The following is a 14,547-nucleotide window of genomic DNA, read 5'->3' on the forward strand; positions in this document are numbered from 1 at the left end:
TCATAAAGTAACTGCAAACGTGTGAATATCAATCCTAATTTCTAATAATGAAAATATAAAATAGTATAGGCTGTAAAGATACCGGGTTTTCTGGACCAATTCTACCCACTTCACTCTGGCTGGCCACCCACGGGTGCCTTACTAGGCCAGGGAATCCTACCCCGTACCTTCTAAGGTTCTTATTAGTCCCTCAGGCAAACGCAGTTAGAAAAGTACAACAGTACATTTATTGTTACAAAAACAATCACTAAAATACTATGTACACACAGTAAATAAATGCCAGGCAGGTTCACCACATCATTTGTCCCTTACCCCACTACCTTAAGGAGTTACAGTCACCTGGCTGTCCAGACTTAACGACCCATGGTTCTGCCAATGTATTTTACTGGTAGAGTCACCAGCCACCTTGCACTTTCCAGCGATCAATTCCCAGAATGAACTTCACCTCCCCGTCCCTGGAGTGGCTCCTTATATCTAGAGTCAAATTTCCACAGTGCTTTCCCCTCCCTAGGTAAATCTCCCGGGTCTCTCCCTGTCCAACATTAGTGAGTCCTGGACTAGAGGGTTGGAGAGGGGAGTGGAGATGAGCTGTACTTTCACAGAAACTCCCCTGCCAGATTGTAGACCAAACGTCTGGAGTAGTCTTGTGAGAACAATGGATACTAATTAGCCTTCCCCCTCACCAGTATCTTGCAACCTGATCCCTACCCATAACCCACCTGGCTTCACTTTAAGGACAACGAATAGCAACCTCACTGCCACATCAACAATATACAATAAACATATTTACAATGAGCTACAATGTCTCCTTATCCACATGTAATTAGACACTGCAGTTGTACTCTGTTGAGCTAGGGAACAAAAGCAAGGGCTATAAAAAGCACATGCTATAATCCACATTTTGTGAGAAACGATGGACAGGCTGGTTAGGGTGTCATCAAACTCGTTTCGACAGATAGGTTAATATTGGTTATGGGTGCAGAGAATCTTCTGAGGCCAAGTAATATGTGCACCAAGTAGTATTATTCTACCATAGCGTCTTTATCTCTGTACACTGCTCCCCTTTCATCTTGTTGTAAAGAATCTATTATATATAGATGTTAAGCGTTGGGAGTATTGTGTGATCATTACTCTCCCGAATAATATTCCAGAGGATAAATGTATGAAGCTCCGATTTCTGTAAGTTGCCTGAAATCGGCGACTATGCAGGGGATATTTAAAGCGGCGATGGCTTGCCTTTACAAGCCATCACCGCTTTAAATTTCCGATTTCCGGCATCTTGCAGAAATCGGAGCTTCATACACTTACCCCTAGGGGGTATATTTACTAAACTGCAGTTTTGAAAAAGTGGAGATATAGAAGCCAATTCGATTCTAGTTATCATTTATTTAGTACATCCTACAAAATGACAGCTCGAATCTGATTGATTGCTATAGGCAACATCTCCACTTTTTCAAACTTGTAGTTTAGTAAATATACCACCAGAAGAGAGAGAACGCTGATCACTGTCCACATCCTCCACTCAACGTCTAAGGAGCAGCAGTGAATTTCTCTCGAGGGCTGTATTAGGTGAATTGCAATGTAAATTGCAGGATTCTTTAAATTCTATTATCTATTGTTTTGCTCCTATTGATGAAACGGACATGGGGGGAGCATGCAGCAGGTAGCAAATTGCCCAGGAATCGTCCAGTACATGCTAATTACTCTATTAAACTGATAAATAGAACTAGACACTTTAACATACAGCTAGAGGGTCCAAAAGTAATTTCAGTTATATATGCAGCTAATAACATGTTAGAGATCGGGGGTCTGATTCATGTTCAGACACAACCTGCACGCAACTTGCCTTCAAAAAATGAGCATGGAACTTGAGCGTAGTTTCATCTATATTCAAATCCAAGCAGCTCTCATAAGTTTCAATTTTAAATCTGGGGAGAAGTATGCTCTGCCTAAACCTTACTTGGTGTATGTTAACAGACACAACACACTGCAAGATACGCACATGCATATGTGCAATATATAGTCCCATCCGAACACATGCAAAAAAAACCCTCAAAATGCTATAATTAAAATATGTGTTATAAAAATATATATTTTTTATTTTTTTGTTACACTATTTACATAAATCAGTATGTTCTTAATGCGTACATACAATGCGATTTTATATTCGCTCTTACTTGCATACAAATGTTCTTTGCTATCTACTGACACGCATACATGTAGTTTTTAATACCGTGACCATCAGCATTATCAATCGGCACTTACAGCTGCCCTGTAGCTGGTGCAAATAATACGGCTGAAACAAGCGTACTTTAGAGAAACCCAGGACTTGAATGTGCCACATCCGTGTTGGAACGTCCGTACTGTACATGACCTACGTTCCGCCCTTCAAGATGTAGGCAGCATTAAGTGTAATTTGCATTCGAACATGTATTGCAAGCAATTGCATTCATTGGCGTAAGTTGAGATATTTTACACCAGATATGGCACAAAAAGGGACTTACGTCCGAACATGAATCAGGCACTGGGTGTTTTGTCCCCTTCTAATTCATAATGCTTAACAGAGAGTCATAAAATTAAAGTCTGGGGACAGAAATGGTGGAGATCCCACATAACTTGTCAAGAGAAGAACAAATATATGTAAATAAAATTTCTGTGCGCAAACCATTACATTTGTCGCCCACATTGGTTCTCCAACTTTTAGTTTAGTCAATTCTTAATAGAGATGGTCACTGACCCCCGTGTTTTGGTTTTGGATTCGGTTTTGGATCTGGATTACCGTCGTGTTTTGGTTTTGGTTTTGGTTTTGCAAAACCGCCATTGCGTGTTTTGGTTTTGGTTTTGGTTTTGTTTGGTTTTGTTTTGCTATTTTTTGGGAAAATCCATGTTTTTGGGCCTAAATTAACCCAATTTAGTGCTCCAACTGTTTTAGAGACAAGTAATCTAATTGTTGAGGTAATAAATCATCCAAAAAAACAGTTTAATTCTTCGTTGGTAGGCCTATTCTACACACAAAACAGATTGTCTTCCTCTCCATCTATGCATATTGGCAATGCAGCCATCGTCTTGAATGTATATTACACCCTACACTTATAGTTAAATATGTAAAGAAATGGAAAAAGCCAGTTTGGTTTCTGTCTCTCAAGGCCCCCCTCCACTTGTATAAAATACCAAAAAATTCAGCCATTATAGACTGTACAATATTAATTGACATGGAGAAAGCCAGTTTGGTTTCTGTCTCTCTAGGCCCCCCTCCACTTGTATAAAATACCAAACAATTCAGCCATTATAGACTGTACAATATTAATTGACATGGAGAAAGCCAGTTTGGTTTCTGTCTCTCAAGGCCCCCCTCCACTTGTATAAAATACTAAAAAATTCAGCCATTATAGACTGTACAATATTAATTGACATGGAGAAAGACAGTTTGGGGTCACTCTGTCTCTCTAGGCCCCCCTCCACTTGTATAAAATACCAAAAAATTCAGCCATTATAGACTGTACAATATTAATTGACATGGAGAAAGCCAGTTTGGTTTCTGTCTCTCTAGGCCCCCCTCCACTTGTATAAAATACTAAAAAATTCAGCCATTATAGACTGTACAATATTAATTGACATGGAGAAAGACAGTTTGGGGTCACTCTGTCTCTCTAGGCCCCCCTCCACTTGTATAAAATACCAAAAAATTCAGCCATTATAGACTGTACAATATTAATTGACATGGAGAAAGCCAGTTTGGTTTCTGTCTCTCTAGGCCCCCCTCCACTTGTATAAAATACTAAAAAATTCAGCCATTATAGACTGTACAATATTATGAAAAATGGACAAAGCCAGTTTAGGGTCACTCTGTCTATGACACCCTACCCTTAAGGATAAATTGCCCTAACAGCAGCCTTTCAAGATGGTATGTGATATGGAAATGCCACAAGTCCCTTTCCTCTTTGGGGGTAGATTGCACCCTACACTTACATAGAAAGTTTTAAAAAGATGTTATCGGCATCATCTTCAGCTTCATCCTCACCCTCATCAGTGTGTACGTCATCATCACAGACTATCAATTCATCGCCGCTTGAATCCGCCATTAGAGAACAGTCAGTGCTTGGATGTCTTGGATGGTGAAGGCCTTCCTCGTGGAAGATGTAGTTCATTTTTATAAACATCATTTTCTCCACATTTTTGGGAAGTAACCTTCTACGGCGATCACTGACTAAGTTCCCTGCTGTGCTGAACACTCGTTCAGAGTACACACTGGAGGGTGGGCAGCTTAGGTATTGCAAAGCAAGTTTGTACATGGGTTTCCAAATGGCCTGCTTTTCTTCCCAGTAAGGAAAGGGACTGTCTGACATTTCCATATCAACTACCTCTTGAAAGTAATCCTCCACCATCCTTTGCATGTTTATACTCATATTGGATGGACTTATGGGCAAAGTGACACTTTTTTTTGAAAAATCCTTCAAACCAGCCCAGATGTTAAATTGTTCTCGTCTGCCCCCTGTGTCTTCCCTGCTTCTTTTTTGGAAATTTAATTTTTTACGAGCAACAGCTTGAGAAAGTGAAGGAGGACACGTCGTCAAGCCGAGGCCCAGTTCAGCGGCCAACTTGCTGAGCAATAGCTCCTTGCAAAAGTTCACATCTCGCTCATTTACAAGTAAAGACTCAATGTAGGTTTTAAACCTTGGATCAAGCACAGTGGCCAAAACGTACTGATCCGAGTTCAAGATCTTAATAACTCGAGGATCATTGTGAAGCGAATTAAGTACTTGATCGACAAGGCCAACATACTTTGCTGAATTGCTTGCTTTCAGCTCCTCCTTCATTTTCTCAAGCTGCTTTTCCAATAGTCTAATTAAAGGAATGACTTGGCTCAAACTAGCAGAGTCTGCACTGACCTCACATGTCACAACTTCAAATGGTTTCAGCACCTTGCACAGCACTGAAAGGATTCCCCACTGTGCAAGAGTGAAATACATCCCCCCTCCTTTCCCAATGTCATGACTTGTGCAATATGCTTGGATGGCTTTGCGCTGTTCCTCCATCCTCTGAAGCATGTACAGGGTGGAATTCCACCGAGTTACCACCTCTTGCTTAAGTTGGTGGCAGGGCAAGTTAAACTGCTCTTGGAGCTGCTGTAATCTCCTACATGCTGTGGCTGAATGCCTGAAATGGCCTGAAATTTTACGGGCCACCGAAAGCATCTCCTGCACCTCACGGTTATTTCGTAGGAAGCTCTGCACCACCAAGTTGATGGTGTGAGCAAAACAGGGAATATGTTGGAAATCACCCAGCTGTAATGCTCGCACTATATTGTTGGCGTTATCTGAAATGACATACCCTGGGGAGAGTCCGAGTGGTATAAGCCATGCATCAATCACATCTCTCAGTTTGCGTAACAAATTGTCAGCCGTATGCCTGTTAGTGAAGCCGGTGATACAAAGAGTGGCCTGCCTGTGACAAATGTTACGTAGTGGTGTACATGCTGCTGCTGTTCCTGCTGGTGAAGGTGAATGACCAACCCAGTGGGCTGTCACAGTCATATAGTCTTTGGTTTGGCCACTTCCACTTGTCCACATATCTGTGGTTAAGTGAACAGTGGGCAGAATGGCATTTTTCAGCGCAATCTCTACATTTTTACACACTTTTTGGTATAGTTGTGGAATAGCTTTACGGGAGAAATGGTGTCGCGATGGAATTCTGTAACGCGGACACAAAACCTCAATTAACTGTGAAAAACCAGCTGCGTTTATTGTGGAGATTGGACGCAGATCTAACACTAACATTGCAGCCATGGCGTCTGTGATTCGCTTGGCGACTGGGTGACTGCTGTCATATTTGCTTCCCCTCGCAAATGATTGTTTCACAGTTAATTGCTGAAATGTAGGACTGCTCATTTTATTCACCTGCCTCTGGGATGACGATTCACCCCCAGCAGCAGCAACAGCAGCAGCAGGACTAACGCTTTCTTCAGAGGAATCAATAATAGTGCCGGAGTCATCCAGCCTTAAGTGGGATGCCGGGCTAACTCCGAGCGCTACTGAGGATATTGATGAGGATGGTGTGGTGGGTGTATTTTGTAGCCGTCGGTATGTCGGTGAGCGGAGGGTCTTAGCTGATGAGGGAGTGCTTGTATTCTTTTGGGAAGAACTTTCAGCTTTTCCCAACACTTTGCCATGAACTCTCGTTAAATGGCGTAACATAGACGAGGTTCCAAGATGGTTAAGGTCCCTCCCTCGACTGACTGTGGCTTCACATACACTACAAATGGCTATACAATTGTTGTCTGGATTTGGGTAGAAATAATTCCACACATAAGAAGTGGATTTTTTTGTTTTATGCCCAGGCATGACAATGGCCTTTTTCTTGTCACGTGCCAGAACTGCTGCCACTGGTGCAGGACTTACACAAACAACCTCATCCTCATCAACATCCTCATTAGCGCCCTCGTCGCCTACACAAATCTCCCCCTCATCCTCTTCTAATTCCAAAGTGGCATCCTCAATTTGGGTATCACCGGCTACACTCGGGCTATTAAGGCACACATCAGCAGAATGCTCACGATTAGACATCCCACTGTTGGATGGACTCTCCACAGGGATTGTTGTCATTTGTGAATCAGAGCAAATATTCTCCTGTAATGCCTCACTGGTATCTTGCAGCTCAGCTTTGACGCGTAACAGTAGTTGTGCACCAATTGTAGCCTGGGTAACTTTTTGGGATCTGCCACTAATAGCCAAAGGTGAAGGCCTCATTCTCTCTTTGCCACTGCGTGTGTAGAATGGCATGCTTGCAATTTTTTTTTTATCGTCACTTAACTTTTGCTCAGTTACACTTCTTTTTCGCTTCAATACAGTAAATTTTTTTTTGGTTTTTGTTTTTTGCACTAATTTGAAAACACTCTGTTGTTTGACATCGCCTTGGCCAGATGACGTACTGGGAACACTAACATCAGGACTGGTGACAGAACCTGGTTGCTCATTTAGATCATATGTGGACTGCTTTGAATCCATTCTGAGCGCAAACCACTGGGGAGTGCTACAAATTATTGAGTAGATACTGCTGACAGATATGACTTTTGACAGCCAGAAATATTAATGCACAATTAGGGAGGACACCCCAAAAACACTGAGGAGTGCTAAAAATTATTGAGTAGATACTGCTGACAGATATGACTTTTGACAGCCAGAAATATTAATGCACAATTAGGGAGGACACCCCAAAAACACTGAGGAGTGCTAAAAATTATTGAGTAGATACTGCTGACAGATATGACTTTTGACAGCCAGAAATATTAATGCACAATTAGGGAGGACACCCCAAAAACACTGAGGAGTGCTAAAAATTATTGAGTAGATACTGCTGACAGATATGACTTTTGACAGCCAGAAATATTAATGCACAATTATGGGGGACACCCCAAAAACACTGAGGTGTGCAACAAATTATTGAGTAGATACTGCTGACAGATATGACTTTTGACAGCCAGAAATATTAATGCACAATTAGGGAGGACACCCCAAAAACACTGAGGAGTGCTAAAAATTATTGAGTAGATACTGCTGACAGATATGACTTTTGACAGCCAGAAATATTAATGCACAATTAGGGAGGACACCCCAAAAACACTGAGGAGTGCTAAAAATTATTGAGTAGATACTGCTGACAGATATGACTTTTGACAGCCAGAAATATTAATGCACAATTAGGGAGGACACCCCAAAAACACTGAGGAGTGCTAAAAATTATTGAGTAGATACTGCTGACAGATATGACTTTTGACAGCCAGAAATATTAATGCACAATTAGGGAGGACACCCCAAAAACACTGAGGAGTGCTAAAAATTATTGAGTAGATACTGCTGACAGATATGACTTTTGACAGCCAGAAATATTAATGCACAATTAGGGAGGACACCCCAAAAACACTGAGGAGTGCTAAAAATTATTGAGTAGATACTGCTGACAGATATGACTTTTGACAGCCAGAAATATTAATGCACAATTAGGGAGGACACCCCAAAAACACTGAGGAGTGCTAAAAATTATTGAGTAGATACTGCTGACAGATATGACTTTTGACAGCCAGAAATATTAATGCACAATTAGGGAGGACACCCCAAAAACACTGAGGAGTGCTAAAAATTATTGAGTAGATACTGCTGACAGATATGACTTTTGACAGCCAGAAATATTAATGCACAATTAGGGAGGACACCCCAAAAACACTGAGGAGTGCTAAAAATTATTGAGTAGATACTGCTGACAGATATGACTTTTGACAGCCAGAAATATTAATGCACAATTAGGGAGGACACCCCAAAAACACTGAGGAGTGCTAAAAATTATTGAGTAGATACTGCTGACAGATATGACTTTTGACAGCCAGAAATATTAATGCACAATTAGGGAGGACACCCCAAAAACACTGAGGAGTGCTAAAAATTATTGAGTAGATACTGCTGACAGATATGACTTTTGACAGCCAGAAATATTAATGCACAATTAGGGAGGACACCCCAAAAACACTGAGGAGTGCTAAAAATTATTGAGTATATACTGCTGACAGATATGACTTTTGACAGCCAGAAATATTAATGCACAATTAGGGAGGACACCCCAAAAACACTGAGGAGTGCTAAAAATTATTGAGTAGATACTGCTGACAGATATGACTTTTGACAGCCAGAAATATTAATGCACAATTAGGGAGGACACCCCAAAAACACTGAGGAGTGCTAAAAATTATTGAGTAGATACTGCTGACAGATATGACTTTTGACAGCCAGAAATATTAATGCACAATTAGGGAGGACACCCCAAAAACACTGAGGAGTGCTAAAAATTATTGAGTAGATACTGCTGACAGATATGACTTTTGACAGCCAGAAATATTAATGCACAATTAGGGAGGACACCCCAAAAACACTGAGGAGTGCTAAAAATTATTGAGTAGATACTGCTGACAGATATGACTTTTGACAGCCAGAAATATTAATGCACAATTAGGGAGGACACCCCAAAAACACTGAGGAGTGCTAAAAATTATTGAGTAGATACTGCTGACAGATATGACTTTTGACAGCCAGAAATATTAATGCACAATTAGGGAGGACACCCCAAAAACACTGAGGAGTGCTAAAAATTATTGAGTAGATACTGCTGACAGATATGACTTTTGACAGCCAGAAATATTAATGCACAATTAGGGAGGACACCCCAAAAACACTGAGGAGTGCTAAAAATTATTGAGTAGATACTGCTGACAGATATGACTTTTGACAGCCAGAAATATTAATGCACAATTAGGGAGGACACCCCAAAAACACTGAGGAGTGCTAAAAATTATTGAGTAGATACTGCTGACAGATATGACTTTTGACAGCCAGAAATATTAATGCACAATTAGGGAGGACACCCCAAAAACACTGAGGTGTGCTACAAATTATTTAGTAGATACTGCTGACAGATATGACTTTTGACAGCCAGAAATATTAATGCACAATTATGGGGGACACCCCAAAAGCGCTGGGGAGTGCCAAATATGAAGAAAAAATAATAAACCTCTATCCTCCTCTCTGCACTAGCGATTTTGGTTAGAGCAATTGCAAGAACAATATGGTATTCTCTGTCCCTGCTCTAATTAGCCTATGACTACACCCTGCTCTCTCCCTCTGTCAAATGGCGATGGATTGCTGTGGAGGCGTGTATTTATAAAGTTGAAGTATCGCGAGAACCGAGTCCCGAGATCCGACGACGTCACAATGACGTTCGGCCTCGATTTGGATTCGGAATGGGCGGGAGAGTACCGAGCTGCTCAGCTCGGTACTCGGATACCCAAAGTTCGGGTGGGTTCGGTTCTCGGAGAACCGGACCCGCCCATCTCTAATTCTTAATAATACTTTTAAACGAAAGATCAAAATGTTCTTTAATCTTCAGAATGTTCAGTATTTTGAGAGTGTATATGGAGAAAAGTGTTTGCAACAGAAACAGACATTGGTGTATTTCACCAAAGACAATTTTGCATGATTCTGAAAAAATGCTCTTTCCGTTTGTCAAGCAAGGCCTTCACAATGAGCAGCCTGTGCAATTACCTCTCACTTACTAATACGCCTCCATAATTGAACACCTTTTAGGTCTGAAAAGAAGTGGTTTCTTTCACAGTTTGATACCCAATAAGGAAACATTTTTAGCTTTTCTATTCTCACGAATGCAAATTCCTTTTATTTCTAGAGTGGAGTGAGAGAGTACGATATCCGCTGAGGCCAGTTCTTCAACAGATGACGTGAAGTATTGTTCTTTTCTCCCGTGCGATGCAGACAGACGTCTTTCATATATTACACAAGTCTATCATTTCCATCAACTTGGCAATCATCACACGATTTCTTAAAAAACATTCTGCACTACCTGGTAAGCTGTGTGGGATGTATAATTGGCTCTAGTAATAAAGTATTAGTCTAATTATGATTTTTGACAGCATTGACAATTAGATCATTTGGAAATAACAGTAATACTGGAAAATTAAAATATGAAAAAAAAGAAAAATTAACTTGATTAAACGATTTGTAACATTTTAAAGTTCTATGAGAATTCAGGCCATCACTTCTGTGTGCATTCTCTTGACTAAGGTTATGCTGTCAAGTTAAATTACCACTTGTTGTGATCTAACCAAATCTTTTTTAAGTCATGAACTGCAATGGTGCAGAAAATAAAATAAAATTCAAAGCAACAATACACATTATAAAAATACAAAATGTTATTTTTATCAGTATATGCTACTAATAAAATAACTAAAACATTATATTGCTGACAAGTTTATTTAAGGAACTCATTTAAAATAATTATGAGCTGCATTCATTGCCAGATTAATTACTGACAGTTGTCGAAGTAGGAATTTAGAAGTGGTAATATGGAATATAAGTGAATGGAATTTGATAGTTTTACAATAAAAGCAGTAAGAGAAGCATATATCGTATATCAGCCCACTTCATGTTAATATGGAGCGCTACACTCCATCTCCCACTTTGTAGTGGTGTCCTCTTTGGTCTAGTGAAGACAGGAAGTAGGGCAGCACCAGCCAGGGGCAGGCTGGGCTGGGGGGCAGGGGGGCATCTGCCCCATGGGCTGGTCGCCTAGTTGGCTACCTTGGGCTGGGTCACTGGCCACCTGCATTTTTTCCTTTAAAATGTTCCTAATAAGCTGCTGAGTCGAGTCTTGCACCCCGGGCTAAAATATACCAGCCCTACCCTGCCACCAGCCTTCCGCATTGCTGTACTGAGCATGCACAGACAGGAAGTTTGGTTCTCAGCAGGTTCTTCCAGTGATAATTGAACTAAAAAGAAGTGATAACTGGAGCTGCATCCTTTTGTGTCCTCTTAATTATATATAGTTATTTAAAGTGACCTGAGGCACAAAAAATATATATGAGCAACCTGTTCTCTGACATTGCCCACAATATAAGCTTACCATCTGCATATATGAATGTACTTTAATAGATTTAAGTACATTAACTGCATAAGCTTGTCACACTGCCTGTCTGTTGCAGTCAGTATCAACTGTGAGCTACCGTATATATGTATATATCATCTGTTACAACAAATTCTGAAATAAAACCAATAAATTGGTTAAGTCTAAAAGCCGCTGACACCTATTACATATAACAGCACAAGTGCCCTAAAAATAGCTTTCTGTCAATAAGGAGAAGCATATATTTCCGACTATCAGCCCACTTCAACGACTGGTTACTGAGTAGTCATTTACCAGTTTTTCCTTCCTATTCATAGTATGTAAGTTTGGAAAGTAGACTAACTCAGTCTACAGGTACCACTTAAACTCCTCTAGTTAGTTCTGACCTCCCACAATCTTGGGTAGCACCACTCCATCAAGTAGTGGAGCTAGCTTATTCAATTAGCTTCCGGTCAACAACCGTCAATAGAGCTGTTTCTATTTGACACTCTCACGGGTGGTAATTTGATGAATCATGGGATCTGAGGTGTTGGTCGGGACGAGAATATTCTGAGCAGGTTTCTGGCAGGTGTCCTAAACCTTAAAAATACTTCTTAAAGACAATGACAAACATTGTCTGATAAATTATCATTCTTTACCAAAATCTGTCTAAGTGAAATTAGAAGCAGCAAACACAATAAAATGGGGGCCAGGGATTGTGCAACCATGCGCAATCAATATTTGGCTTCTTTTTGTTTACTGACTGACAGTTGTTAACCCTGGAATTTGAGAATTGAATTCTTACAACTATAGTAATGAGGTAAAGATTCATTAATGTGGTGCATTTTTATAAATAGTTCTCCTTCAAACTCTGAGAATCTATCAACAAAGCATATGCTACAAGTTCATGTGCACAATTTCACAACTGTCTGAGACTACAGATGACCAAAATGTTCAAAACTGTTTTGGGTGGAAAATTTTGGAATTTGGTCTTAAGTGTTCCATGAAGAATCTCTATTACTGCCCCTAATATACCACAAAGGAATTTTAATTGATATGGTCATTGTGCCAGCGCCATTCATGGTATTCTGTGAAATCCAGAATGTGAAATCTATAAATACAGTATGGAATGCTATTCCACAAAATGGCAAAGCAAAATCGTAACTCACACATTGTATTGTTGGAACGTCGCACCTTTATGAAACTGCCTTTTCCTCCACAAGATTTGATCGAAATGTATCTGCAACTTCGTTTATCTCTATTCATTAACAGCGAAGAGGGAGGCACTTAAATATGGTGAATGAAAAGAACATTATTCCATAGCCTACAGCACATACAATAAGGCCAGACGTTTCTTTATATTATTTGTCCCATGAACATTATTCAGCACTGAGCTAAATAATAAATCTGAAAATAACTGAAAGGCTTTTCATCAAACTGCTTTAACCAGCTGACATAATTACATATTAAAGTCCCAACACCGTTACAATTAGAGCTAATTACATAAGTAGCATGAATTGGTCTAATTAGATGGTGTGAGGTGACCCTACTGTAGCTTGCTTTACAGATCATGTCCCCTTTTGTGGACAGCCGGCCATTGACATACAGAGAACCAGTCGGCAGTAGAACAGGCCGTTCGGCAGAGGTGTGAAGTTTTGCCATTACAACCTTTGAGTTTGACTCTTGCTTAGCAATTCCAGAAATTACCATTCCACGCTGTATTTGTAAATCTACATTCCGTGGAATCTTTCATCTGTAAATAAAGTTGGGGCAAAGATAGAGTCAACTCATTTGCTTTATGGTGTGGTTGGGGTAGGATAGGGTAATCCTGGGATGAATACAAATGTTAAGGGGAATTCCACATAGAACACTTTAGGCCAAATGATGCTGGAGACCCTCAAATGCTTAATAAGGGTATAATTTCAATGAACAGTGTTGAAGCTCATCTATACCTGAAGCTTTAAAGATTGCATTTGTTTACTTGCAGTTTCCTAGTTAATGGAAATGCTCAGTACAGATTGATTCAAATACAAGGGGAACCGTTTTGCCATTTGTGCTTTTGCTTATCAACAGTGTTTTTGCAATTGGCTGTAAGCTCTTGGCTGAAACCTTTGCTGTTTTTTTGGTAGATTGGAAGGGGATACACTAACACCCATTTGTACAAAGCTGTAGTGGGAATTGCAGAGTAAGAGCACTGCATTTTTCTCCAGTGTTCACTTATTATTGTTATATTTTTCATATAAAGTAACATTCAATATATTTCACTAGAGAATATTCAGGCCACATCCTAGCTAGTATTTTAAATAAAAAAAGCTCAGAGATTTAAGTAAAATCGGTGAAATTAAAATGGTACGGATACTCTAGATGCAGTGTTGTGTAGATTTGAGCCTAGTTTGTAATGTTAAATGTGCCCTTGCTAAGAGCCCTTCCAACTTTTTTAGAGTGTCAGCTAAGCTTACATAGTGTACTAAAAAATACAATACAATAATGATAGCACAATTTATTGGCACACAAATTGGCAAAGCATAACATGAAATACATTGCTCATAACACATTGACTTATACTGTGTGCAGAAAATGGTCATATGAAAAGTAAACAAAAATTTAGACATATAAAGTTCCACATAAATACAATGCAATAATAATAAAAATGCCATAGAGGGATTTACAAAATATTTATACAAGAATTATACTATGAAAGATAGCAACAAAGCCAACTGAGATACAATAAAACACAAGTTGTGAATTTAATAAATTTGTCACAAAATGAAAATGGTTGCAATGGCTTTTGAAATAACCTTGACCAAAAACTATTTTGAAATGAATAGGTCATATTTCATGGAAAATATTTCTAATTATCTCCAATTGCTAATGTGCCTTAAATAATATAGAGTATGATTCATCTATGTGAACTTTATATGACCAATAAACAGCAAACAAAATGGCATTTCTTAATCAAGAAAACAAACAAACAAATAAAATATATAAAAAGTTTCAAGAGGAAGAATCATACAAAGATATAAAAGAAGTTGATGTTCCATTTTTAAAGCACAAATGACTTTTTAGTATTACAAAAAGTTTCACACTTACAAACTATTGTAAGTTAATACT

At 39.4% G+C, this 14,547-nt stretch overlaps 1 protein-coding gene across 2 annotated transcripts in view; it reads right to left on the reverse strand.

Moving 5' to 3' along the window:
- Positions 1-13,921: 13,921 nt before the first annotated feature.
- The window catches only part of LDB2 (LIM domain binding 2), a 271,061-nt gene continuing 270,435 nt past the window's right edge, over positions 13,922-14,547 (reverse strand). For both annotated transcript variants that reach the window (XM_075194699.1, XM_075194698.1), the window contains one exon: positions 13,922-14,547. This exon is cut by the window's right edge and continues 1,559 nt beyond it. The gene's annotated coding sequence lies outside the window, so the exon portion shown is untranslated.

Source organism: Mixophyes fleayi, chromosome 1, assembly GCF_038048845.1.
Source record: "Mixophyes fleayi isolate aMixFle1 chromosome 1, aMixFle1.hap1, whole genome shotgun sequence".
Taxonomy (NCBI): Eukaryota; Metazoa; Chordata; class Amphibia; order Anura; family Limnodynastidae; genus Mixophyes; species Mixophyes fleayi.